The sequence below is a fragment of the Rhinopithecus roxellana genome, chromosome 17 (genome assembly GCF_007565055.1).
Source record: "Rhinopithecus roxellana isolate Shanxi Qingling chromosome 17, ASM756505v1, whole genome shotgun sequence".
NCBI classification, from domain to species: domain Eukaryota; kingdom Metazoa; phylum Chordata; class Mammalia; order Primates; family Cercopithecidae; genus Rhinopithecus; species Rhinopithecus roxellana.
The window spans coordinates 78763760-78789419 of NC_044565.1; the positions used below are offsets into that span (position 1 = coordinate 78763760).

Below are 25660 nucleotides of genomic sequence, written 5' to 3' on the forward strand. Positions count from 1 at the left end.
AAGAAGTTTGTGTGTAAATGGAGTAAAAATTTGAGCCAGTGGCTGGAATAGGAATGTCCAGTCATAGGATATCTATCACCTCAAACATTTATCATTTATTTGTGGTGAGAACATTTCAAATCTTCTAGTTATTTTGAAATATACAACAAATTGTTGTTAACTATATATAGTCATCCTACCATGCTATTGAACACTGGAACTTATTCCTTCCATCTAAAGAACCCTTACACATTTCTTTTATACTAGTAACAAATTTTCTCCATTTGTATTTATCTGAAAATTCTTATTTCACCTTAGTATTTAAGTGATGTTTTCATTGAATTTAAATTCTAGGTGGACTTTTCTTTTCTTCAGCACTTTAACAATGTCATCCCATTGTTTCTTGGCTTCTATTATTGAAAACGAATGATAATTTTTTATCATTGTTTTCCTATAAATAATGTTTCTTTTTTCCTCTGGATGGATTTTCAGCAATTTGATATTCTGTTCCCAAATGTGTTTTTCTTTATTTCTATTTTGCTTGGGGTTTGCTTAGCCTCCTGATTCTGTGGTTTGAGAATTTTTGTTTTGTTGGTTTTTTTTAATGTAAAAATTGGAATACTTTGGCCAGTTTTTTTCAAATATTTTTTCTGCCTTATTTTATCTCTTCTACTTTTGGGGCCCCACTTATATGTATGCTGCACCACTTGATTCCATCCCACAGGTTATTGAAGCTCTGTTCATTTTTTTCTTAGTCTATTCCCTATGGCTTCAGTTTCAATAATTTTTATGGATGTACTAATGTTTACTTTCCTGTTGTTTTCAATCTGTGTTAATCCCATCTAATAAATTCGTTATTTCAGATATTGTACTTTTCAGTTCTAGGATTTCCATTATTTTTTTCTTTCAATTTTGCTGTTTTTACCTTGTCTGCCATTATAGCTCCATGCTTCTCTAAATTCTTTACCGTATTTATCATAGTTATTTTACAGGACTTGTCTGTTAATTCCAAGATCTGGCTTGCCTCTTGATCTGTTGCTATTGGCTGTTTTTTTCTTATTGTCTATAGACTACATTTTCCTGTGACATTCAATGTATGGCATTTTTTAAAACTTGTATGCAGAACACTGTGTATGATACATTTCAGAAACTCTAGATTCTATTATTTTCCTCTGAACTTTACATTTTGTTTTAACAGTATAATTATTGATGAATTAATTACCTGTCTCTTAAAGGTTTGGTTTAAGTTTTGTTAGGGTCATCTTACAGGTTTTACCATTAATCTTATGGTGGTTTTCTTAATACTGGTGACAGGTGACAATGTACTAGCAGCCCTCACTCTCAGCACCTCCTTGGCCTCTGCGTCCACTCCGGGGGTGCTTGAGGAGCCCTTCAGCCCACCACTGCACCATGGGAGCCCCTCTCTGGGCTGGCTGAGGCCGGAGCCGCCTCCCTCTGCTTGCAGGGAAGTGTGGAGGGAGAGGCGCCGGCGGGAAACAGGGCTGCCAGTGGCGCTCGCGGGCCAGGGTGAGTTCGGGGGCACGGGCGCAGGCTCGGCAGGCCTCATGCACAGAGCAGCCGGCAGGCTCCGCTGGCCCAGGGCAGTGAGTGGCTTAGCACCCGGGCCAGCAGCGGCGGAGGTTGCCCCGGGTCCCCCTGCAGTGCTGGCCCGCCAGGGCTGCACTCAAATTCTCGTCGGGCCTTAGGTGCCTCCCTGCGGGGCAGGGCTCTGGACCTGCAGCCGGCCATGTCTGAGCTCCCCACCTGCGGTGGATTCCCGCGCTGCGGAGCGTCCTCGACAGGTGCTGCCCCCTGCTCCGTGGCGCCTGGTCCCATCGACAGCCCAAGGGCTGAGGAGTGCAGGCGAGACTCTGGACTGGCCGACAGCTCCATCTGCAGCCCTGGTGCAGGATCCACTACATGAAGCCAGCTGGGCTCTTGAGCCTGATGGGGACTTGGAGAACTTTTATATCTAGCTGGAGGATGATATGTGCACCAATCAGCACTCTGTATCTAGCTAATCTGGTGGGGACTTGGAAAACTTTTATGTCTAGCTAGAGGATGGTAAATACACCAATGAGCACTCTGTGTCTAGCTCAGGGTTTGTAAATACACCAATCAGTACTCTGTGTCTAGCTCAAGGTTGTAAATACACCAATTGGTACTCTGTATCTAGCTAACCTAGTGGGGACTTGGAGAACTTTTCTGTCTAACACTCTGTGTCTAGCTCAAGGATTGTAAATGCACCAATCAGCACTCTGTGTCTAGCTCAGGGTTTGTAAACACACCAATCAGTACTCTGTGTCTAGCTCAAGGTTTGTAAATACACCAATTGGTACTCTGTATGTAGCTAACCTAGTGGGGACTTGGAGAACTTTTCCCTCTAGCACTCTGTGTCTAGCTCAAGGATTGTAAATGCACCAATCAGCACTCTGTCAAAACGGACCAATCAGCTCTCTGCAAAATGGATCGATCAGCAGGATGTGGGTGGGGCCAGATAAGGGAATAAAAGCAGGCTGCCCAGCCACCAGCGGCAACCTGCTTGGGTGCCTTGTTACAATGTGGAAGCTTTCTCTTTTTCGGTTTTTATAATAAATTTTGCTGCTGCTTACTCTTTGGGTCCACGTTGCCATAAGAGCTGTAGCACTCACGGTGAAGGTCTGCAGCTTCACTCCTGAAGCCAGCAAGACCATGAACCCCCCAGAAAGAATGAACAACTCCAGATGTGCTGCCTTTGAAAGCTGTAACACTCCCTGTAAAGGCCTGCAGCTTCACTCCTGACAGGGAGATCACGAACCCACGAGAAGGAAGAGGCTCCAGATACATATGAATGTCTGAAGGAACAAATTCCGGACACAACATCTTTAAGAACTGTAACACTCACCATGAGGGTCTGTGGCTTCATTCTTGAAGTCAGTGAGACCAAGAACTCACCAATTCCAGACACACTGGGGTATAGTCTTTACTCCTAAGGCAAGTCCCTTCTGTGGATTCCATGGGCAGCCTGAGATGTTTACCAAGCCCTTCTAACTTGACAGGAGGTTAACTCCCAATTCTGTCTTCACAGCAGTAAGCAGCTGCAGAAATCTCGGTCAACTTTTCAGTGTTCCAGCTGATAATTTTCTCTGGGGCTTATTGGAATCTCATTGCACACAGTCACAGTTGAACATCTGCCAAACATTTGAGAGGTGTTTACATGTAGATTTGGGGTTCCCCCCACCCTCTGTGACTCTGTTTTACAGTATTTCCTTCCTCAATATCCAGATGCTTTGGCATCCCCAAACTCTAACCTCTGACTTTTCAATTCTATAATATAGCCTTCTCCAGCTTGAGTTCTATCCTCCAAGGGTTGCACATACTGAAGAGTACTTTCAGGGCAAAAGCCAAATAAATACAGCTCACATGCAGTGCTGCTTTCTTTCAAGTGTCATATGCCCTCCACTGTCATCTTTTGGTAATTCTCCAGTGCCTCCAAAGAGTACTTTATTTTTTAAATAGACTTTACTATTTAGAGCAGTTTTAGGTTCAAAACAAAATCGAGTGGAAAGTACAATGTTCCTGTATACCCTCTCACACGCCCTACCCCCAACTCACAGCAGTCTCTCTTACTCCAGAATTCTGTGCCAGGGTGGTACATTTCTTACAATTAGTGAATCTACATTGACACATCATTATCAAAGTCCATAGTTTACACTAGAGTTCACTCTTGGTGTTTCACATTCTATGAGATTTGACGAATGCATAATGACAACATATCCATGATTATAGCATCACACAGAGTAGTTTCAGTGTCCTAAAAATCCTCTGTGCCCAGACAATTCATCTCTCCCTCCTCCCTAATTCCTGGCAACCACTTTTTACTGTCTCCATAGTTTTGCCTTTTCCAGAGTGTTACATAGTTGAAATCATATAATATGAAGGCCTTTTCAGATTTGCTTCTTTCTCTTAGTAATATACATTTAAATTTCCTTCATGTCTCTTCATGGCTTGATAGCTCATCTCATTTTAGCTCTGAATAATATTTCATTTTCTGGATGTATCACAGTTATTTATTCACCTACTGAAGGACATCTTGGTGGATTCCAAGTCTTGGCAATTATGAATAAAACTGTTACAAACATCAGTGGCAGGTTTTTGAGTGGATATAAGCTTTCAACTCATTTGGGTAAATACCAATGAGTATAACTGCTGTTTCTTATGATAAAAGCTATGTAATTTTGCAAATTACCACACTGTCTTCCAAGGTGACTATGCCATTTTGCATTTCCACCAGCAATAAATGAGAGTTTCTGTTGCTCCGTATCCTCACCAGCACTTGGTGTTGTTGGTGTTTTAGATTTTAGCCATTTTAATAAGTGTGTAGTGGTACTCATTCATAATTCTTTTCTTGGTATTTTGTATGTGGAAGATTAGATTTTTCAGACTTTGAGTGTCATTGCTATTTTTCATGTGCCAGAGAACTAGGATTTTGAGATGGTCTAATGCTATATGGTCAGGCAATAATTGTCTTGGTAATATGGATGATGGTTTGCCCCTTGGCTTGGACAGTGAAAATAAAATTTCTTATAGAAATTTATTCTCTTTCTTGCTGCCTATGAGCCTTCAGCTTCCACAGGTTCACCCAAGAAAACATTTGGGAGAACTGAGTTGATCTGGGGAGCAATTGAAGGAAATTTATAGTGTTTTACTAATCAGAATTTGTATTCTAAGAGTCAGATAGTTAGTTCAAGTAATTTTCCAGAAATAGAAGGAGAAAGGCACAGGGGAAAGGAGAAGAGATATTTGGATAGACTGCTTATCTTGATTTTCACTAACTCTTGATGGTTTAAGACTACTACTTCACTTATGCTTCTTATGTGCTTCAGCACATAGTCTATGATCTGCCTTTGATATCACATACCTTGTGAACCTGCTTGTCAAATCAATTAATTTTTACAATCCCCTCACCAATTCAGGATTCCAAAAGGACCTTCTCATACTGTTGCTATAAATTAAAGAGAGCACAAACACTACAGAACTGAGATCTTTTGTTACATTCCCCAAAATATCAAACACAAACTATGAAATCAACTTCAGCATCAGAAATAGCATATTCATTGATCAATTCAGTGAGCATCAACTGCCTACTTCCTAAGAAGCAGGAATTCTACTTTGGCTTCCTAAACTTAGTGTGTGGCAACACAGCCCTTTGATACCTATATCTACTGATCATGCCTTCAGTTACTAAAAAAATTACGTGATCAAAATATATTGAGTATGGGTGAAAGGCACCTTGCACATTGAAATTCAAAAGCAGATTCTTTCTATAAACCAGTTATTTACTGAGATCCTTGAGCTATTTATTAGTGTCAAAGTGAAATAGAGTGGTCAGCAGTTATCTAGTGAATTCCTGATAAGTAACTTAAGCCATTCCTAGGCAATAAAATATCTGTTCTTGTTAATGGCAGCTTTACTTCTTTTTATCCTAGAACAATCTGATATTTAGTAGCCCCAGTTATTAAACATGTGCTCAGACAGAAATTTTCAAATTGTCTGTTATTTGGTGAGCTACTAAGAGGAATGTTTAAAATATTATGTTTCTTTCTACCTCTAATCATTTATTTATTCAATAAACATTTAGTAAGTTCTGCCTGTATTCCAGGCTCTACACCAAGCCTTGGGGATAGAAAGATGAGCAAAACTTAGCTCCTGCACTCAAGTTCATAGATATTCATAAATCATTATGGCAAGTGACACATACCATAACAGAATTGTCCTATGGAAACTCAAAGAGAAGATGACAGATAAGTACACAAGGATGAAGAAGAGTGTGCTGGTCTGAGTCTGGAGAAAGACACTCCTGTCAGAGGAGGTGCACCTGCAAAGACAGGAAGTTGTTAATACAGAAAGAACAGAGGAGATGATATCCCTAGCCACACCATGAGTATAGAAGAATAGGATGGGAAAGGAGGCTAGGCAGGCCAGTGAAGGCCTCCTAGGGGTGGTATACTATGCCCAGGAGTTTGGACCTCCTTCTGCAAATGGTGAAAAGCCACTGGGAGATTTTAAGCAGGACATAATCAGATTTATGCTTACAGATTCCTCTGGAAACAGTGGGGGGCACAGACTGGAGGAGATAAGACTGAGGGCAAAGAAACAAGTCAGGAATTTATACAATTATCCAGACAAGAAATAATGATGATGATGGCATATTTTTTAGCCATAAAAAGAAATAAACTACTGCTGCATGTTGCAACATTTGAGGATGAACCTCAAAAATGTTATGCTAAATGAAAGAACCAAATCACAAAAGACCAAATATTGTATGATGCCTTTTATGTGAAATGTCTAGAATTAGCAAATCTATAGAGACAGAAAGTTGATTTGTGGTTGCTTAGCACTGAGAGCCAGAGGAATTAAGAGAATGGCTAAGGGATGTGGAGCTTCCTTCTGGGGTCATGAAAATATTCTAGAATTGATGATGGTTATAGACGCACAACTCTGTGAAAATACTAAAAACCATTGAACTGTACACTTTAAAAACATGAAATGTTATGAATGTGAATTGTATCTCAATTGAAAAGTTTGTAAGAAAAAGAAAAAAGAAACAATGAGACCAGAACAAGAGAGGTAAAAATACTCTGATTCTGACCTGCAGATCTGTGTGGCTGGGGCTGCCACAGATCAGGACGGGGAATTCAGAAGGATGATAGCTCTGTTCTGGACATTTTGTTTGAAGTCCCTGCAAAGTTGTACTAGTCAGCTTGGTCTGCAGTAACAAAACACCATAGACTGAATGGCTTAAAGCACAGGAATTTATTTCTCATGATTCTGAAGGCTGGGAAGTCCAAGATCAAGGTGCCTGCAGATTCAGTTCCTGGTGAGGGTCCCCTTCCTGATTTGCAGATGGCTGCCTTCTCACTGTGTGGCTATAAGCAGGAGTTCATGGAGGGGAAGGGATGGAGAAGGAACTCTGGTGTCTCACTTTCATCTTATAAGTACACTAATCCCATCATGGGGCTCTATCCTCATGACCTCATCTAAACCTAATTAACTCCCAAAGGTCCATCTAAAAATACCATCACAGTGGGGGTTAGGGCTTCAACATGTGAATTTCAAGGGGACACAAACATAAGTCCATAACAGAGGTATCAAGATGGTGATCAATAATAGCTAGGGGAACTTACAAGAGGGTCCAGAGATAAGGAATAGAAAGAATTCAACATATACTTAGTTCTCAAAACTGTGGAAGCAAATAAAACAAAGTAAGGAGGGCACATGGAGTGAGGAGAGGGCTGGGCCTAGACCACTAGGGAAAGTCATTGCAGACAGAGGAAGAGGTGAAAAGGGGTGAAATGAAGCTGTTAGAACGCAAAGAGGTAAATAAATACCCCAAACCCCACCAAGTCCAGTCACGTCCCGAGCTCAGTGTTTTAAAATACACACTTGGGAGCATCTCTAAAACACAATTTTGCTAAATCAGGGCATTTGGTGTTCAAGTAGGCCCATCCTGGACTGCGTAAGATTGCCATTGCACTATGACCAGACTCCTAGCAGGACACTGACCACAGGTTTCTGGGCTTTCATGAAATGAAATGTATTCCTGCCTTTCTTCACCTGTCACATGGCTGGGAACTTCATTCTCTATTCACTGTGCAGTTTTCATTTTCACTGTCCTACTAATGAAGTGGTTGTGTTCAGCTTTCATCATAATTAGAGTTCATTTGGTTCAAGTGCTTTGTAATTAATCTTTTATGCTAATTAATCTTTTTATACATTGATATATCACAAAACACATGAAAGCAAAACATTTTCCTTACTAGCAAATTAAATTAAGCTTCTTCAGCCTATAATCAAAGCGGAAGGAAAAATATCTAGACACATCAGGCCACAGAAAACCTCCGTTTGCTAAAAAAAAAAAAAAGACTTTCAGGTCTACATTAAAATTAGCACTTGGAAAATAGAAAAAATAAAATCACCCAAGCCATTCAGTTACCTATTTTTCTCAGCAAGGTGTCCGTTCTCAATTTGCTTGTGGCTTCAAAAAAACAAAGGAAGGGAGATTTTTCAATAGTCATTTTTACATCTAGTCAGGATTTCTCTACCTGATTTTTAAACGTGAAGTTATGGAGCAAAAGCAAACACTGCCAAAGCAGATACTCCAGCTTATGTCGTTTATTATTACCTTGCAAGCAATAAACAGGCCTTACAGGCAAGTCCTGCTTCATGATTTCAAAACATGTCTTTTGCATATTTTATCTGTCCTGATCCTCTCAGCAACCCGGGGCTGAGGCAGCGTAGCCAGGGGACAGGCCACTTGCATTCAAATCCTGACTTCATTTTCCTAGCTGTGTGTTGCCGGCCTTGTCACTTTATCTCTCTCTCTACATTTTCTCATTTCCAAAATGACTACTACTCATTAGAGTTGCTTGAGAATTAAATGAATTCATAGATGCAAATGCTTAGAACTGTACCTGGCATAGAGTAAATGCTCAGTAAACTGATTAATATCATACTTATTGTTATTATCATCACTTTCTGAAGCCAGAGACACAGGAAGACAACATTACTCAAGTAACATGTAGTAGAACTTAGACTCCTGTCCCATCTATTAGGAATTCCAGATGCTTTCCACTCTGCCAATGACAACTGGGGTTCTGGGGCACAACCCAGCACCTTAGAGGGCACGACAGAAAGGACAATAGGTCATGCTCCACCAACAGGGTGCTCTGTGACCAAAGTGCTGAGAAAGGCCCTCCCACACTCCCACCCCAGGTGAGAGCCAAACTCGGGGTTTCTGGCTTAGAGTCCCTCTTGGCTGGGACTAGTATTTAATTTTTAAAAAAATCTGTGTCAGATCAGTAAGCTGAAAATAAATGCTTTAATGTCATCTTAAGTTATACTTCCTGAGTGTCCACACAGGTTAAATGATTTTTTTCCATGTTTGTTGCCCACTTAAAGTGTGTGTGTGTGTGTGTGTGTGTGTGTATTGTTCATATCACTGGCCTATATTTTTCTATTTGGTGATGCTTTTAAAGTTTTCTTACTGATTTTAAATATTTTTATAGTTTAAAAATATTAACAATTTGTCATGTTTATTACAAATATGTGCTCCCATTTGATCGTTTACTTTATAACTCTTTCATAGTGTGTGTGTGCATTGTTTTTTTAAAACCATGTCATAGTTTTAATGCTAATGTCATTAAACCTACTAATCTTTTCCTTTGTGATTTCTTCCATGGCTTTTATGCAATTTCAGTCACGTCTCCTCTCAGACTTTGCCCTTCCAAACAGAAGTTCTGGGCATTGTCCTGCTGGTGGGAACCCGTAGAGCCAGCCTCCCACAGCTTCACTCCCACCACTCTGGCCACCCCCTGCCCAGATGCCTATGTCACCTATACTCACCTTTCCAAATGGTGAGAAAGAAATGCCATTTCCTTCTACTTTAAGACAAAAATATTATGACAAACACGTTGATCTATGTGGCCCAAGCTTTGTGCTGGCATTCTCATTCTTGGGAGCCTTTCTGTAAAGAGACCCAGTCCCTTTTTTGTGTGTCATTTAAAAGGCACTATGAGCTCTTCATTTATGCATGAGGCAGGGAATTTGGTTTACCTTCGGATATATCACATTGTGTTGCTCTCTGTCAAGACTTGGCTTCTGTTTGCTTCTCATTCACTTAGATTTATCAGCCAGAGTAGTCGGATGCCATAAGAAACTTTAAAATTTGCTATGAGCTTCTCTTCCACAGCAGCTGTAACTACTGAGAAAAAGATCTTGGCCAGGAATGGTGGCTCATGCCTGTAATCCCAGCACTTTGGGAGATTTTGGTGGGAGGATCACTTGGGGCCAGGAGTTCAAGACCATCTTGAGCAACATAGTGAGACCCCTGTCTCTAAAAGAAAAAACAAAAACAAAAACAAAAAAAAGTCTGGTTCCTGAATAATCTCTAGAATGAGTTATATAATAATTATTATTAATGATATTTTGCATAGCAATTTATGGATCATAGGGTATTTTATTGTGTCAAGATTGCATTGCCTAATATTAGCATTGGCTAATATTTATAACACAATGTTGAATAGTAGCAGATAGAGTGATTATCCTTGTTGAATTCCTGATGTTGGTGGAAATGCCTCCAGAGTTTTCCCATTAAGTAAGATGACGGATTTTAGGACTGAGGCATATATACTGTATGATGTTAAAGTACCCACCATTTCTTATTTTCTTGAATGTTTTCAATAAGGAGGCAATCTAAATCCATAAAGAAGGCATGGGAAGCCTTTTATCAAGACTATCTAATTTGATACTCCAAATCAAAAGGTAAATTAATTTTTTCATTTTACAAATGAAGAAACTGAGTGTTCAAGTGACTTGCTGGAGGCTGAAGAGCCAAAAACCATGAATGCAGCCATGACAAAGATCTAAGATCATATTTAATGAAACAAGTTTCTTATTTCTAATACAATATTCCATTCATGACGCCATCATTTTTTTGGTTTTAAAAATTTGTCTTTTTATATTGAAATAATTTCAGATTTACCAAAAATGTTGTAAAAGTAATACAAAGAATTTCTGTACACTCTTCATCCAGCTTCCCAAATATTAATATCTCATGTAACCACAATGCAATTATCAAAACAGAAAATTAGCACTGATACACAACCATTATCTGGTCTACAGACCTCATTTAAATTTCATCAATTTCCCATTAATGTCCTTTTTCTGGTTCAAGGTCAAATCTAAGATCACACGTTGCATTTGATTGTCCTACCTCCTTAGTCTCTTCTAATCTGTAATAATCCACTGGTCTTTGTCTTTCATGACTTGGACATTCTTGAAAAGTACTAGCCAGTTAATGTAGAGACTGTTTCTCTATTTGTGTTTGTCGGGTGTTTCCTCATAATTAAAGTCAGTTATGTAGTTTTGGTAAGAACACCACAGAAATGATGTTGTATTCTTCTCAGTGTATCATCTAAGGAGGCAAATGATGTCAATTTGTCTAATTACTCACAATGTCAATTGTGATCACTTGGTTTCTCCAGGTTGCTCCACTGTAAAGATACTATTTTTCCCTATTTTGTTAACAAAGATCTTTTAGGGGAGATACTTTGAGACTACATAAATGTCCTGTTTCTTATCATCTTTTTACCCACTACTTTGTCAAACAATAATTTTCTATTTCCATTGTTCTTTCTTCTTTCATTATTATTTCTTTCATTCTTCTTTATTCCAACTAATATTCATTTATTAATTGGCATTCTTTTGTAATGAAGAGTTATTCCTTCTCCCTATTTAGTTATTATTTATGTCAGCACAGATCCATAAAATATTATCTTATTGTGTTGTAATTCATTCATATCATTATTTACTTTGTTCAAATTGTCCCAGATTTGGCTGAGAGCTACTTCAAATTAGCTCCTGTTTCCTTTTGGCATTACCATTATCTTTTGAGCACTTTCCTGCTTTTTGGCTCCAAAATGTTCCAGGCACACTTGTAATTTCCCATCCCCAGTTCTAGAATCAGCTATTTTTGAAGGAGCTCTGATTCTATTTATTGAAGAATATTAGAAACCAAGCTCTTAATATTGTGTGTGCTCATTGGTAGTGAGGTTTCATTTATTCTAGGTCTTTACAATAAGTAGAACTAAGAGATAGACACACACACACAAACACACACACACACACCTATTTACATATCTGTTATTACTTCTTTACTAATTCTTTTTCCTTTAATAGATTTTTCTCGTCAAGTTGTACTGGCTAATATTTTTAACACAATATTGAATAGTAGTAGATAGAGTGGTTATCCTTGTTGAATTCCTGATGTCAGTGGAAATGCTTCTGGAGTTTTCCCAGTAAGTAAGATGACAGATTTTAGGACTAAGGCATATATACTTTATCATATTAAAGTACCCATCATTTCTTATTTTCTCGAATGTTTTCAATAAAGAGGCAATCCAAATTTATAAAGAAGGCCTGGGAAGAAAGACACAATGGCAAACATGCACACTGATAAAATATGCCAATATATTAATTTTGAAAGCCCTTTTAAAAAATAATATTAGCAATAACAATCTAATTTTGTATTTTTAAAAGGTAACACTAAAATTGTTAACAAAAGGATAAGATGCAAAGAACCTAGTTAAAATGGCCTAAGATTCTTTTCAAGTTTAAGAGTAAAAATAATAAATAACTTTAAACTTTAAAAAATTACAGTTGCATATATAGATTAAGATTTAAAAGGTAGATGCTAAAAGTTTAGAAATACAATCTGTAGATTCCAAAAACAGCATTGCAGGTAGGGAGAGGAGGAAACATAGAAAACTTCATTAATCTAGCAGAAAGCAGAAAAAGAAAATAAAAAAAGAGTAAACAAAAAATACTAATAAGGACATAAATGCAAGCAACTGTATCCATAATTATAATAAAAATAGATTAAATTTACCCAATAAAATGCAGAGATTGACAAACTAAATTTTTTAATAAATCCTGTTCAATGTTATTTACAAGATACACAACTAAAATGTAAGGACAAAGAAAGGTTGAAAGGAGAGAGACGGTGGGGTCAGTTGAATTATTCGGCCTAGTTCTTCATTCTCTCTTCATTCACACTCTTACCATAGCTTCTCTATGGGCAGCCTAGCTCCCCGCCCCTTGACTTTGGGCTTGGTCATGGAACTTACTGTGGCCAGTGGAATGGACCAGAAATAATAGTTTGCCAATTCTAAGACTAGGCCTTATGAAACCTCACATATTCTCCATTGCCCCCTTGCAACTTTGCCATTGCCATGAGATCTTCTCCTGTATAGCTGCTGTCCCAGCAGCATGGACAACAAAATAAACACACGTAGAGCAGAGGTTCGCCAGGCAACCCATAGACATACAATGGGAAGCAGAGCCGCACAGCACAGCACAGCTTAGATCAGCAGAGCCCCAGCTGACCAGTGTTCTGTGAACCAATCTTTTATTTTAGCCTTCATGTGCTTATTTGGCATAATAGGGAGATACAAGGCCTATAATCTCCTGTCCACCATTTTGAGCCCTCGTTTTGTATAAGGCACTTTTGTATTTTTCTAATCTGCCAGACCAGCAGCCCTCTGTAATGTAGGATCTACAGGATAGCTTCCAGTGTCCAGTATCATCCTTTAGGTCTTTTAATCTCTTTTATACTCTTACAATCACAGTGACTTACCCACATTCATTTTTCATGAGTTTGGCCTAGAATATTGTGGGTATTGTCTAATACTTGATACAGTGGTTCCAGCTCATTTCTTTCAGGAAAGCATTTGGAAGTCGTGATCTTTCTGACATCTTTTGTAAAAAATAGCCTGAAGAAAATGAATTCTACAGGTTCATCATTTGCTCTTCTCAGAGCCTACCTTTTACCTAGTAATCAATGACTTCTATCTAATAATCATGTTTTTCTCCCTGACATATTCTTAAGAAACTCTTCACTCTAGTTTTGGAGGAGGCTTTTTTTACATTGCTCAGCAAAATCTCTTTTGATGGTGATAGTGTACATTTAACAAAAGCAAATTACATTGGCAAATTTCCCATTCACATTGAAACTACACAAAACATGTATACTTAGCAGTCATATTCAGCAGTGTCCAGGAAACAACTGATGGATGCTTGCAGTAAGCATCTACCAAAGTGCAGGGAGAAAACAGTCTCAAAACTGTTGTAGAAGAGTTCAAGGCAAATCACATTTGTATGAGATATTGAAGTAACCTCAAAGATGATGTTGCCTTAGACATCTAAGGGAGCTTGTGTTATGAAAGGTGTAACTCTTGTGTTTTTTACCCGCACACAGTAAAAGTATCAGGAGTGTCTGAAAAGACTATCTCATTACTTAGACTCTTAAACTGCCACCCTGAATTTTTAAAAGTCACATAAAAGAATGGATTTGTGATATGAAGAATGCATTGATTTCTCCACATTCTGTCTCTGGAGTGAAGAAAAAAATGAAGCAGTATATTAAAGAGTCATCAAGTTCAATGTTTATGACAATAATAAAAACTTTTAATAGCGAATGTTCTAAAAGAGATTTGAGTTTTTGTACTGGATACAATACAAGACTGGGATACTAAGTTTATGTGGTGATAAACAGTTATTTAAGAAAGAAGTGATGCATTCAAGCAACCATAGGTAATTTATAAGTAAAACAGAATTTCAAGTAGTAATAGCAGGAAAAACTGAACATCACAATTCTTGTTCTCAACTTGAAATAATCTAGTTCAGTTTATGCCAAGTAGCAAGCTCAAGGCCACTCACCAGAAGTTGTGATCTTGTTTTACTTTAAAAAGATAAAAGATTTCCCCAAGGCCACCACCTTGACTGATTTTGTTGTAAGTGTTGTTGCTGCCAGACGTCTGGGTTGGAGGGTTGATTCCACTCCTGGCACCATCATTGGTGGTCCATGCAAGGCCCCAGGACTTTTGCCTTAATGTTTTTTATTCCATTTTATCCCAATTCTCCATTCCCATCCTATTTTCCCATAGGCAACCATTCTAATGTATTTTCAATCATTTTTTAGTTAATACTTATTGTATGCCCTATTATGTGTTGGCTTCAAGGGCTAGGAATGCATCACTGATCAAAGTGGATACAAACTCCTGCCTTCCTGGATCCTATTTTCTAAAGGGGGATGCTCGATTTAAAAATCAAGTAGTAGGGCCAGGCGCGGTGGCTCGCGCCTGTGATCCCAACACTTTGGGAGGCCGAGGCGGGCGGATCACAAGGTCAGGAGATGGAGACCATCCTGGCTAACACAGTGAAACCCCGTCTCTACTAAAAATATAAAAAATTAGCCGGGCGTGGTGGCGGGTGCCTGTAGTCCCAGCTACTCGGGAGGCTGAGGCAGGAGAATGGCGGGAACCCGGGGGGCGGAGCTTGCAGTGAGCAAAGATCACGCCGCTGCACTCCAGCCTGGGCGACAGAGCGAGACTCCGTCTCAAAAATAAATAAATAAGTATCAAGTAGTAAATGTTATAAAAGGACAATAAGTACTAGAGAGAAGAATAAAACAGGGAAGACGAAAAGGAAAGGCTTGGGATGGAGGTGCCATTTTAAAACAGGACAGCCAGGAAAGGGCTCACTCAAGAGGTAACATTTGAGCCTAGATTTTAAGAAAGTGAGCATAGGAGCCATGCAGATATCCGAGAGAAGACGTCGGGGACAGCACGTACGAGGGCTCCAGGCCTTTGCTTCCAGCTTCCGCACAGTACTTCATGGTGTGCTTCTCCCATACTTAACTCATGATTTCTCTGGCAATGGACTTCTGGCGGCCCTGTGTGAGAAGCTCACTGACAAATACACCCCCAGAAAGAGGTGGATGGATCCTGGGGTACACAGGTAATTCAACCAAGTACTTCTGGATTTTCCTCTAGAATAGCCACATTTGTCATCACCAGTAGCAGCTCATCATGGCCATGACATCTCTGCCATGCTCTTTGTTCAGATTTCTAATTTTTGCCAAGATGACGAAAATAAAATATTTCATTGTTTTTTAAAAGGGAATGGCTCCTTTTTTACCGTTTTTAACTGTGGTAAAAAATGTAATAAAATTTGCCATTTTTTCCATTTTTAAGTGTACAATTTGGTAGCAGTAATTACATTCATAATATTGTGCAACCACCACTACTATCTATTCCCAAAATTCTTCGTCACTGCAAATGAGCATCTTTTCATATGCTTTTCAATACATTTATATTTGATTTTGCCTTATTTACCATAAGAAAACAGATTAAACTATTATAGTAAAAGAAAAGAAGCTCTAAGTCATAATATAGCACCATTGCTTTGGAGTCAAGAAGCCTTGGATTTGAATCCCATATCTTGCCTTACTGGCTGCATGACCCTGGGAAAGTTGCTTAATCTCTTTGGGCAGTTCTCTTATCTATAGAATGGAGATTATACTACTAATCCTTCTAACATTCTTCTAAATGTTAAGTGTAATGATACATGTACAGGGTTGCTGCCCTTAGTAAAAGTAAGTATTTGATAAATAGCAACTCGCATTATTACTATTATTATTTATTATTATTTTCTTTGAGACCAAGTCCTGCTCTGTCAACCAGGCTGGAGTGCAGTGGTGCGATCTCGGCTCACTGCAACCTCCACCTCCCAGGTTCAAGCGATTCTCCTGTCTCAGCCTCCCGAGTAGCTGGGATTACAGGCACCCACCATCACATGCCTGGCTAATTTTTGTATTTGTAGTAGAGACGGAGTTTCACCATGTTGGCCAGGCTGGTCTTGAATTCCTGATCTTAGGTGATCAGGCTACCTCGGCCTCCCAAAGTGCTGGGATTACAAGCTTGAGCCACCAAGTCCGGCAGCATTATTATTCGTAGTATTAGTAATAATGTGATCATTAATTATGCTTAGGCTGCCATTTCATCTGAACCTGCCCTAATTCAAATTGTGGGACAGGGGATCCTCAGTGTTACAGCATTATCATCCTTACCACCAAAGAACCTGGGCTCAGAATTTAGTGGAGGAATAAAGAGAATTGAGAAATAATTTCATTGCAGAACCAAAAGAAGTAACGGTAAAAATGATTAAATAACGTTCAAATCATTATCTTTTTTTTAGTCTCCATGTTCCTTTATTGGAGCAAGATTCCCGATCAGTATACAGTGATGTATTTACTAAACAGAGACCTGTGCAGAAATTACATAGTATCCATCTAGATAACTTGTTACACTTTGCCTATTGATGGAATCATTCCATTTATCAAGTTTTATACATCAAAAAGCTTTGAATTTCATCAGGCTCTTCATTAATTCACTTCTGAAAAAGTGGCATTTAATTTCAGCTACCAATATTTTACAGCACTAAAAAGCTTATGCATCAGGGTGCATCTCTGCACAATGCCATTGAGCAGATGAATCCCACCCAGATTCACATAGTCACATTTGGGAGCTTCAGACCAGAGAGCTGGGCCAAAGTTACTCCTAATCAACACAGACTTCTTACTGTGAGAGCCTATCTTCTTGGCTACATTTTATATAGCCAATGAAGACGTTCCAGCAACCAACCCATGTATAACTTGGCATTGGAGCACAAGGTCTGTCAAACAATGATCTTAAAAAAGGAGCAGTTCCAAGGCCAACAGATGAGGACAGGAGGCTTCTCGAATGGAAGAAGGTTCTCCTCCCTAGCTGCGTGAGTGCACACTCCCCAGCAGGAGGAGGAATGGCTCTTTGCTACCCTCTCCTGTGCTTGAAAAAAGATGCTCTGCCACGCTGATGGACTTTGGAATCTCAAGATCTGCCAGATGTACTTTTTTTTTGGTCTGATTTTTTTTTAGTGCTGTGATACGTTAATACACATGTTGAATCTGAATCTCTTAGATTTCACTGATGACACTAATATATAATAACTAAAACTGGCAGATTTCATGTGAGATTATTCATCAGTACTTTTTTGAAACATGAGTCAGGTTTTGCTTCCCACTATGATTATCTTGTGTCCTGTAACTACCAGCATATAATTGAGTCATTTCATAAAACTTGCCAAAACGCAGAAAGGACTGAAGCAAAACAAAACAAAAAAATAGCATTAATATGTAGGAAAAAGTAAGTATTTTCAGTTCAAAAGTAGGAGTCCAGTAGAATAAGTTTGGGAGTGTTTGCACGGTTTTCCTTCTTTGTGCAGTTCAGTTCAGCTGTTCACTAGCTTTTGAAAGAGAAAGAAAAAATTTAATTGCCCCTGCTGAAGTAATTTTTGAAACATATCTTTTACTTTCCATTTTTATCTAAGTGGTCTTCCTCTACTTTTTAGAATGTCAAATTGTAGAATTTGCTTACTGAAAATCTGTGCTTTGGGCTACAAAAGAATATTTAGAAATCCTTACCAAAAAAAAAAAAAAAAAAAAAAGCAGTGGGAGTGGAAATTTGAAAGAGGACCGCCTAATTCAGCACTAAAACCAGTGTGAGAAGCAGTATGTGTGAGCGTGTGTGTGTGTGTATGTGTGTGTCAGGGGGGTGTGAAATGTGTTTTTCAAAGTACTGAGAGGTTGATGGGACTGTTTGATCAGCTCCTCTGAGAAGAAGAGAAAAGGTTTTTGGACCTCTCCCTGTTTCTTCCTTAGAATAATTTGGATGGGATTTGTGATGCAGAAAAGCCTAAGGGAAAAAGAATATTCATTCTGTGTGGTGAAAAATTTTTGAAAAAAAAAATTGCTTTCTTCAAACAAGGTATGTCTGATGAATTTCTAAGCTGTGTTTACAGTTACTTTCCGCTCATTATTATTGAAATGTATTTTTCTTTAAGAAACTACAATATAAACCTTGACCAAGTAAGCAGCCTGTACAAATTTCAGTTTCAAGAGAGTTGAGATGAGAGTGGGTGGTACTTGGCATCCTTGTAAACAACTAGTAATATACATATATATTTATCAATTCTAAATAAACTGCATTGATATTAACATTATAACAAGATTTTTACTGTTTCTTTAAACCAATTTAATTATGGTTACAAATAAGTTGAAAAGTATGACATTTGTGTATAATTTTAAAGTAATTTAAGTCACTATTATCTTGCTTTTTTAAAAACTTTGCTTGGAATATATGGAATGTAATAGCAATATAGCAAGTTTCTTACAAAGATGTGTGAATAGCAGTATGAGAAATGGACACACTGGTGTTAACTTAAAAGAGAAACTATTTCGCGGGGATCTCTACTTCTCTCTATTCAGGCAGATTTCAGTGGAATGTAGCTAGATGTGCAATTCTGAGTCTTGTTTACACTTAAAGTGTTTTCTTAGGCTGAATGCTTCTGTTACTGATAAGCCCAAGAAGGGGCTGGCATTGTTAAGTCTGCCATTGTAGCTCAGCTTTTCACAGGAAGACAGGATATGAAATCTCTTTTAAGTATGATTTGTGTCCAACTAGTATAAACATGAAATAAACGCCTGAAGCACAGGTTAAAGAGAGAGGATAAGACTGAATAATCAGACATGATACTTTGCTCTGAACAACCCACAGCATCTTTGCCATTCCTAAATCAAGAGTGGAGTTAAAATTTTTCTTTGGACTTACTGTAAAAATAAAACCAAGCATTCTTGGCCATGGTGGTTGCTCAAAATTGCGTGTGCTAAGAAAATAGTATTTTGCCATTATGTTGTGCTGCAATAAATTTGGAAGTTTTGGTGGTAAAGTTCTGAGGTTGTTTTTCCCTTGGTCTCTTGAAAGATGAAAACACCCTGAAGCAAAGCAGGATCAAACACTGTTTGTTTGTGTATTTTCTTTCTGTGTGTGTTAGCTGAAGTGGTAGCTAGTGCTGGTAGGAAAGCTGGAAGTGCTATCTTTTATTTATTGAATTAAAATACCCTCTTTTGTACAAAAAGCTCCAGATAAATAATTACAAGATTGCAAGGACTTGCATTTTTTATTGCAATATGCTGGTTTCCCAGACTAAGCTTCATTTAAATATATCTTATGGTTCACCACTAAAAAAAAAAAAAAAAAAAAAAAAAAAAAAAAAAAATCCTTAGGAAGATTGGAAATGCTTAATATCTGTCCTAAAAGTGTTTACTTCATGAATATTGTTAAGAAGATATGTCTTTTCCACCAAGTTACTGATCACATGAAGAATAGTTTCTTTCAGAGAAAATACATGAGCTTTGAGAATGGTTTATGAATAGCATCATGAGAATAAAAATGCTTGTGCTATTCTCAGCTGTGATTCCTATAAGACACATTGAATACAGGAAAGCAGTATGGTTCAGTGCATGCGCCAAGCCAGGAGTCCTAAATTATAGTAACAGCTCTGCCACTACCTATTACCTTGGAAAAGGTATATAACAGTTCTCGACTTTTGTTTCCCTCTTTGAAAAACAGAAATAGCAATGCCTGTACACCCTCCCTCCCAGGGCAGCCACAAGGGTCAATAGTGATTCTCAGCTCCCAAGGAGTTTTGAAATGTCAAAACTTCTGTAACAATGTAATCTTGGCCTGGCGCAGTGGCTCACCCCTGTAATTCCAGCACTTTGGAAGGCCAAAGTGGGTGGATCATCTGAGGGCAGGAGTTCAAGACCAGCCTGGCCAACATGGTGAAACCCCATCTCTACTAAAAATACAAAAATTAGCCAGGCATGGTGGCGCATGCCTGTAATCCCAGCTACTCGGGAGGCTGAGGTGGGACAATCACTTGAGCCCGGGAGGCGGAGGTTGCAGTGAGCCAAGATCATGCCACTGCACTCCAGTCTAGGCAACAAAGTGAGACTCAGTTTAAGAAAGAAAGAAAGAGAGAGAGAGAGAGATTGAGAGAAAGAGAAAGAAAATGTAATCTTTTATTCCTCACTTTTTTAAAAAAAAAGATTACTTTAGAAAGCATTTATGTAATAAAAACTTCCTGGCCCCCAACATGTTCCCATGAAGCTATGCCCACATGTGCAGCTTCCCCTTTCCTTGCTCACACTTGGAGGTGTGAGCCAAGTGTCAGCAGCAGTGGGGACAAGACAGAACACATGGGTCTGTCTGTCAGTAGAAGGGCATTTAGCTGTGCTGCCTTGGAGAGGTTACTCAACGTCTCCATCTCTATTTCATCACATACGAAATGAAGAAGTTAGACAAGATAATCTCCAAGTTTCCCTCTCAATCCTATAGTTCTATGCACTGGGACCTCTCCAATGTCAAAACGTGGCCAGGAAAATTTCATTGTTGAGACTCTCTGTACATTGCTAAATGAAGAAGTATCGAAACAGGGCTATGAAACTTATGGTATATTTTAAATATGCATGTTTACCTAACCAGAGACTTTCATGTATACAAAAATGAAATTTACCATAATTATATTCTTCACAAGACAATTAGAGGAGATTATGTATATATACATACACATACACATATACATATATATACACATATACAAGTCTCCATATTCTTCACAAGACAATTAGAGGATATTATATATATGTGTATAAATGCATACACATATACATAGCGTACTGGAGACTGTGGGTCCAAGTTGTGTGAAAAAAAAAAAAAAAGAAAGACTTTTTTCCATTTTCTGCTGTATTTCTGTGACTGTCAGTATAACCCCATGTGGAAAGAATGTCAAATGCCTTAATTTAAAGCCTTACATGTGAGGTCAAGGCAAAAATGGCCCTTCCTGTGCTATGGGTCCTGTGGGTGTTAGGCAGGAAGCTGTGCTACTTTTTAAATGTGTTAATGTTGGCAAGTTACTTAAAGTCTCTTGGCCTCAGTTTTCTCATCTATAAAAGGGGTCTGTTATTACTGCCTACTCCACAGAGCTATGGCAAAGAGGTTTGATCAGTGCCTGGCACCCTGTCAGCACCCAAATGTTAATAAATTTTTAAAAATTATATGTGACTATAATAAAGAAATCAGATCAGCTGTGAAACAAATCATTTGTAATAATCTTCAGACTTTTACACATTAACTCATTGGATACGTTTAGCAAATAGATTCACGGAATTATGTGATATTAATATAATCATTAGAAACTAGTTGCCATCTCTTTATCCAGGGGATCTGAGCCAGTCAATCAATAAATAATAAATGAAAGAGGCAACTTCTGTGATGGTTGTAATCTGAGAAATCTCAAAAGGTTTCCCTCTCACTGTCTTAAAATGTATCTCCCTGTGGTTTGCAGAAGACAGTGAAATTCCTGGCCCTCAAACACACATAGCATTTTGCAAGATGGTGGTGGTGATGATGACGGTGATGGTGGTGGTGGTGGTGGTGGTGATGTTATAATGATTAACCATCACCCCAACAACAATAATAGGCCAAGTGTGGTGGCTCATACCTGTGAACCCAACACTTTGGGTGGCTGAGGCAGGAGAATCGCTTGAGGCCAGGAGTTTGAGACCAGCCCAGGCAACATAGTGAGACCTTGCCCCTACTAAAAATTAAAAAGTTAGCCAGGCATGGCTATGCTGCCTGTAGTCCCAACTAGTAAAGAGGCTGAGGCAGGAAGATAACTTGAGCCCAGGCATTCGAGATTGCAATGAGCTATGAGCATGCACTCCAGCCTGGGCAACAGAGCAAGACCCTATCTCAATTAAATAATAATAATAATAACTGCTAACACTTACAGAGCTATTCTTATGTGCCACCCACTGTTCAAGCCCTTTTCATATATTAAGTCTTTTTTTTTTTTTTTTGAGGCGAAGCCTCGCTCTGTCGCCCAGGCTGGAGTGCTGTGGTGCGATCTCCGCTCACTGCAAGCTCCGCCTCCCGGGTTCACGCCATTCTCCTGCCTCAGCCTCCCGAGTAGCTGGGACTACAGGCGCCCGCCACCACGACTGGCTAATTTTTTGTATTTTTAGTAGAGATGGGGTTTCACCGTGTTAGCCAGGATAGTCTCGATCTCCTGACCTCGTGATCTGCCCACCTTGGCCTCCCAAAGTGCCGGGATTACAAGCGTGAGCCACCGCGCCCGGCCATATTAAGTCATTTAACCCTAACAGCAAACATATGAGGGGGGCTCTTACCATCGCCATTATACAGATGAAAAAAACGAAGGCACTGATAATTTGAGTAAGTTGTCTGAAGCCACACAGCTAGTAAGGGATGGAGCTCAGTTTCAAATCCAAGAGGTCTACTTCCAAAGTCATACTTTTAACCTGCCAGGCAACAATTACACCTGGTCCTGGTTTTTCTGCGACAGCACCAGATTAGTCTTTGCCATCCCTGAAAACATAGTTCTCAAGTCAAGTGAAATTTCTTTAAGAAAAAAAAATGTTCCTCCTTGCAGGTAGAGACACCTTAGTAATAATAATGGAGAGGCGTGGAGACAAGGAACTCACAGGGAAAGGTTTGTCAGGAGAAGGCGGCTTTTATTTCTGTCATTGTTGGATAATCTCTTTTTTGGGTGGATGGGGAAAAGCTGACTGGGGGGAGTCAGGCGATGTGAGAGGAGGAAAGGCTGAGGAAACTCCATCATGAAACCCTCTGTGTAGCCAGTCTCCAAAACCTTTCCTTTATCTTCACTGGAAAGTTAACTCAGCAGCTTGTCGCACGAAGAATCACGCTTCCTTGTGACTCAAACTACTTCAGCAAATCACTTTCCCTGATAAGGGTCTCTACATTGACAAGACTCTAGTAAGCATTTCTCAAATTCTTTCCTTCAGTTTGAGAAAGGCTAAACTTCTGCATGGACGTGTGGTAAAATTCATAAAAATCACCCTTCAGGCTATAGTGAGAAGGCATTCTGTTACCACATTCTTTCTTCTCTTATTCAAAAAGAAAAAAATATATACCTATGCCCTCGGGGGAAACTTACATATAGTTTCCAAGGGATCAGGTCACTGGCATCTTAATGCTATGTGAATTCCCTCCACCAGGCTTCTTTGTGTTCCAGACAGAAAACATGCTTTGGACATAAAGGTGCAAGTTAACTTGCCCAGACTGGCCGTGTCTATACAACATAGTGAGTAAATCTGCACTCCAAAAGGCAAAAAGAATTTGGGGGAAGAGAGATAACATTCAACAACAGCAGGAGCAAATATTTATTGGGCCACCTCCATGTGCTATTCCCAATCCCATGTGCTTGGGAAGAAGAGTGAACAAAATTACGTCCATTTTCCTAATCTGGGGGCACACAATAAACAAATACAGTAAGATGCCTGATGGTGATAATGGGCTGTGAAAAACATAAGTAGCAAAGTAGGATGCAGAGAGCAGTGCAGGTGATAATTTGCATTGCATGATTTGGTGAATGTTAAACAGAGAGATGAAGGAAGCCAGGAGGCAACCTATGCGGGTCCCTGAAGGAAGAGCATTCCAGGCAGAGGGAAAAGCAAATGAATAGCCCTGAGTGGAACTGGGCTTGGGAGGCCAGTGTGTCTGCAGCAAGCTGAAGGAGCAGGAAAGGGGAGCCCAAGGGTGTGCTTTGGACAAGCAGACACAGAGGGCGCCATCCTCGCATGCCTCAATTCCCCCCAGACACTGCCTACCATTCACTCACACACTGTCTGGGGGGCAGTTCTTGCCTCTGCTCTGGATGAAATCTGTCAGGCCACGCTCAAGAGGATTTTTTTTTTTTTTGAAAAAGACCTTGCTCATATTCCACTCCCAAACAATCTCAGTTCAGTCATTAACATGTACGTAATACTAGATAATCCTTAAAAACGTAAAAATGATATTCAAAGCTTAAAGTCTTATCCTCCACATCCAGGCTTGCTTTCTGCAGTGGACAGGGGGCATGGTTGAATTTTCTTTCTCTGCCTTGCACCTTTACCTCTCTTCCCCTTGGCCACTAACGGTAGTCTCTTCATATCCAGAGTTGAAGTGGACACAGGGAGGTAAGGTGAGAGGCAGGGACAGGCCTCACTAGTTGGTACTGTTATGAGCTAGCATCCAGGTTCCCTGAGCTTCTCCGGGGTTTTCAGCTGCTTCTTGTTCCCATAGGGCATGTCTATGGGTGCTGTGAGGATTCCCTCCCCTACTGCCTTGGGGATTCCTCACATGTAGTTCCGTAGATGTTGTGAAATAAATCCATTCTGGCTGGGGGTTTACAGTTCCTCCCTCAGCCCTTGGGCAACTGGTAAGCTCTGTCTGGCTGCTTTCTGCATAGGCTCCTCAGCCCTCCATGCATCCGACTCAGGCCGGAGCAAAAACAACCCCAGGCTGACTCTGTCACACAGAGAGTTCTAATCGCCACAAGCTCTTCCCCTCTCCTATGGAGTACTTAATCATGGGACAGACACTAAGTCCACGGAGGCAGACATCAGCCCCAGAGACACAACTACTCAGCCACTTCAAATTGGGTTACTGGGCATCCAAGCTGGCTTTTCAAAGGAAGTGATTGAGAACCAAGATCCCTGGCTGATGACTTCTCCAGGCAAGAGGTTGTAGAAACTGAGAGAGGTAATCGGGGACCAGAAAGCAAAAATTTCTTAAAGACAAGTTGTAGGCATTTTCCCTCCTCTTCCCCCTACCCAAATGCAGAAGAGGAGCAGGTGGCTCCCCTACCTGCCCCCTCCGCCCCCCACTTCAGGCACTAGTGAGAGGAGCTTCAAAGATACCACTTTGGAACATGGAAGTGGTTGCCTTCTATTGTCTTGAGGCCTCAACCGAAACTAAGACAAAAGGATCATCTTATTTTAACATCCCATTACACAGTCAATTACAATACACTCAAATGTTGACTTAGATGGGTGTGTTATGCCTGGTTACACTTAAAAATATGCCTGGTGCATCATTTTACCCTAAATAACATTTGTGTGTGAGACAGAGGTGTGAGTGAGTTCAGGCTCAAATAGGACTCTTGAAAAATCGCTTAACCTTGTAACTAAGACCACTTTATTATACAAGGTATGTACTTTATAGCATGTGTTTTAACAATTGTCAGCCAAGTGTCTCAAAAAGCCTGGGATATTGGCATCAAGGTAAAAAGGAAGATAAAACCATCTTGTACAATGGGGAAATTTGATGTTAAATGGAGTTAAGTGTTTGAGGTTTGGGATAGAATTCTGGTTCTGCTATACATTTATTCTATAAGCTTCGGCAGGTTTTTTTGTTTGGGTGGTTTTATGTTTTTTGTTTGTTTGAGTCTTGCTGTGTCGCCAGGTTGGAGTACAGTGGCACGATCTCAGCTCACTGCAACTTCTGCCTCCCAGGTTTGATTGATTCTCCTGCCTCAGTCTCCAGAGTAACTGGGATTACAGGTGCATGCCGCCATGCCCAGCTAATTTTTGTATTTTTAGTAGAGATGGGGTTTCACC

The 25660-nt window shown here is 39.7% G+C and overlaps 1 protein-coding gene across 2 annotated transcripts in view; it reads left to right on the plus strand.

Moving 5' to 3' along the window:
• Positions 1-17875: 17875 nt before the first annotated feature.
• The window catches only part of VIT (vitrin), a 127774-nt gene continuing 119989 nt past the window's right edge, over positions 17876-25660 (plus strand). For both annotated transcript variants that reach the window (XM_010373198.2, XM_010373206.2), the window contains exon 1: positions 17876-18161. The gene's annotated coding sequence lies outside the window, so the exon portion shown is untranslated. The remainder of the gene's footprint in view (positions 18162-25660) is intronic.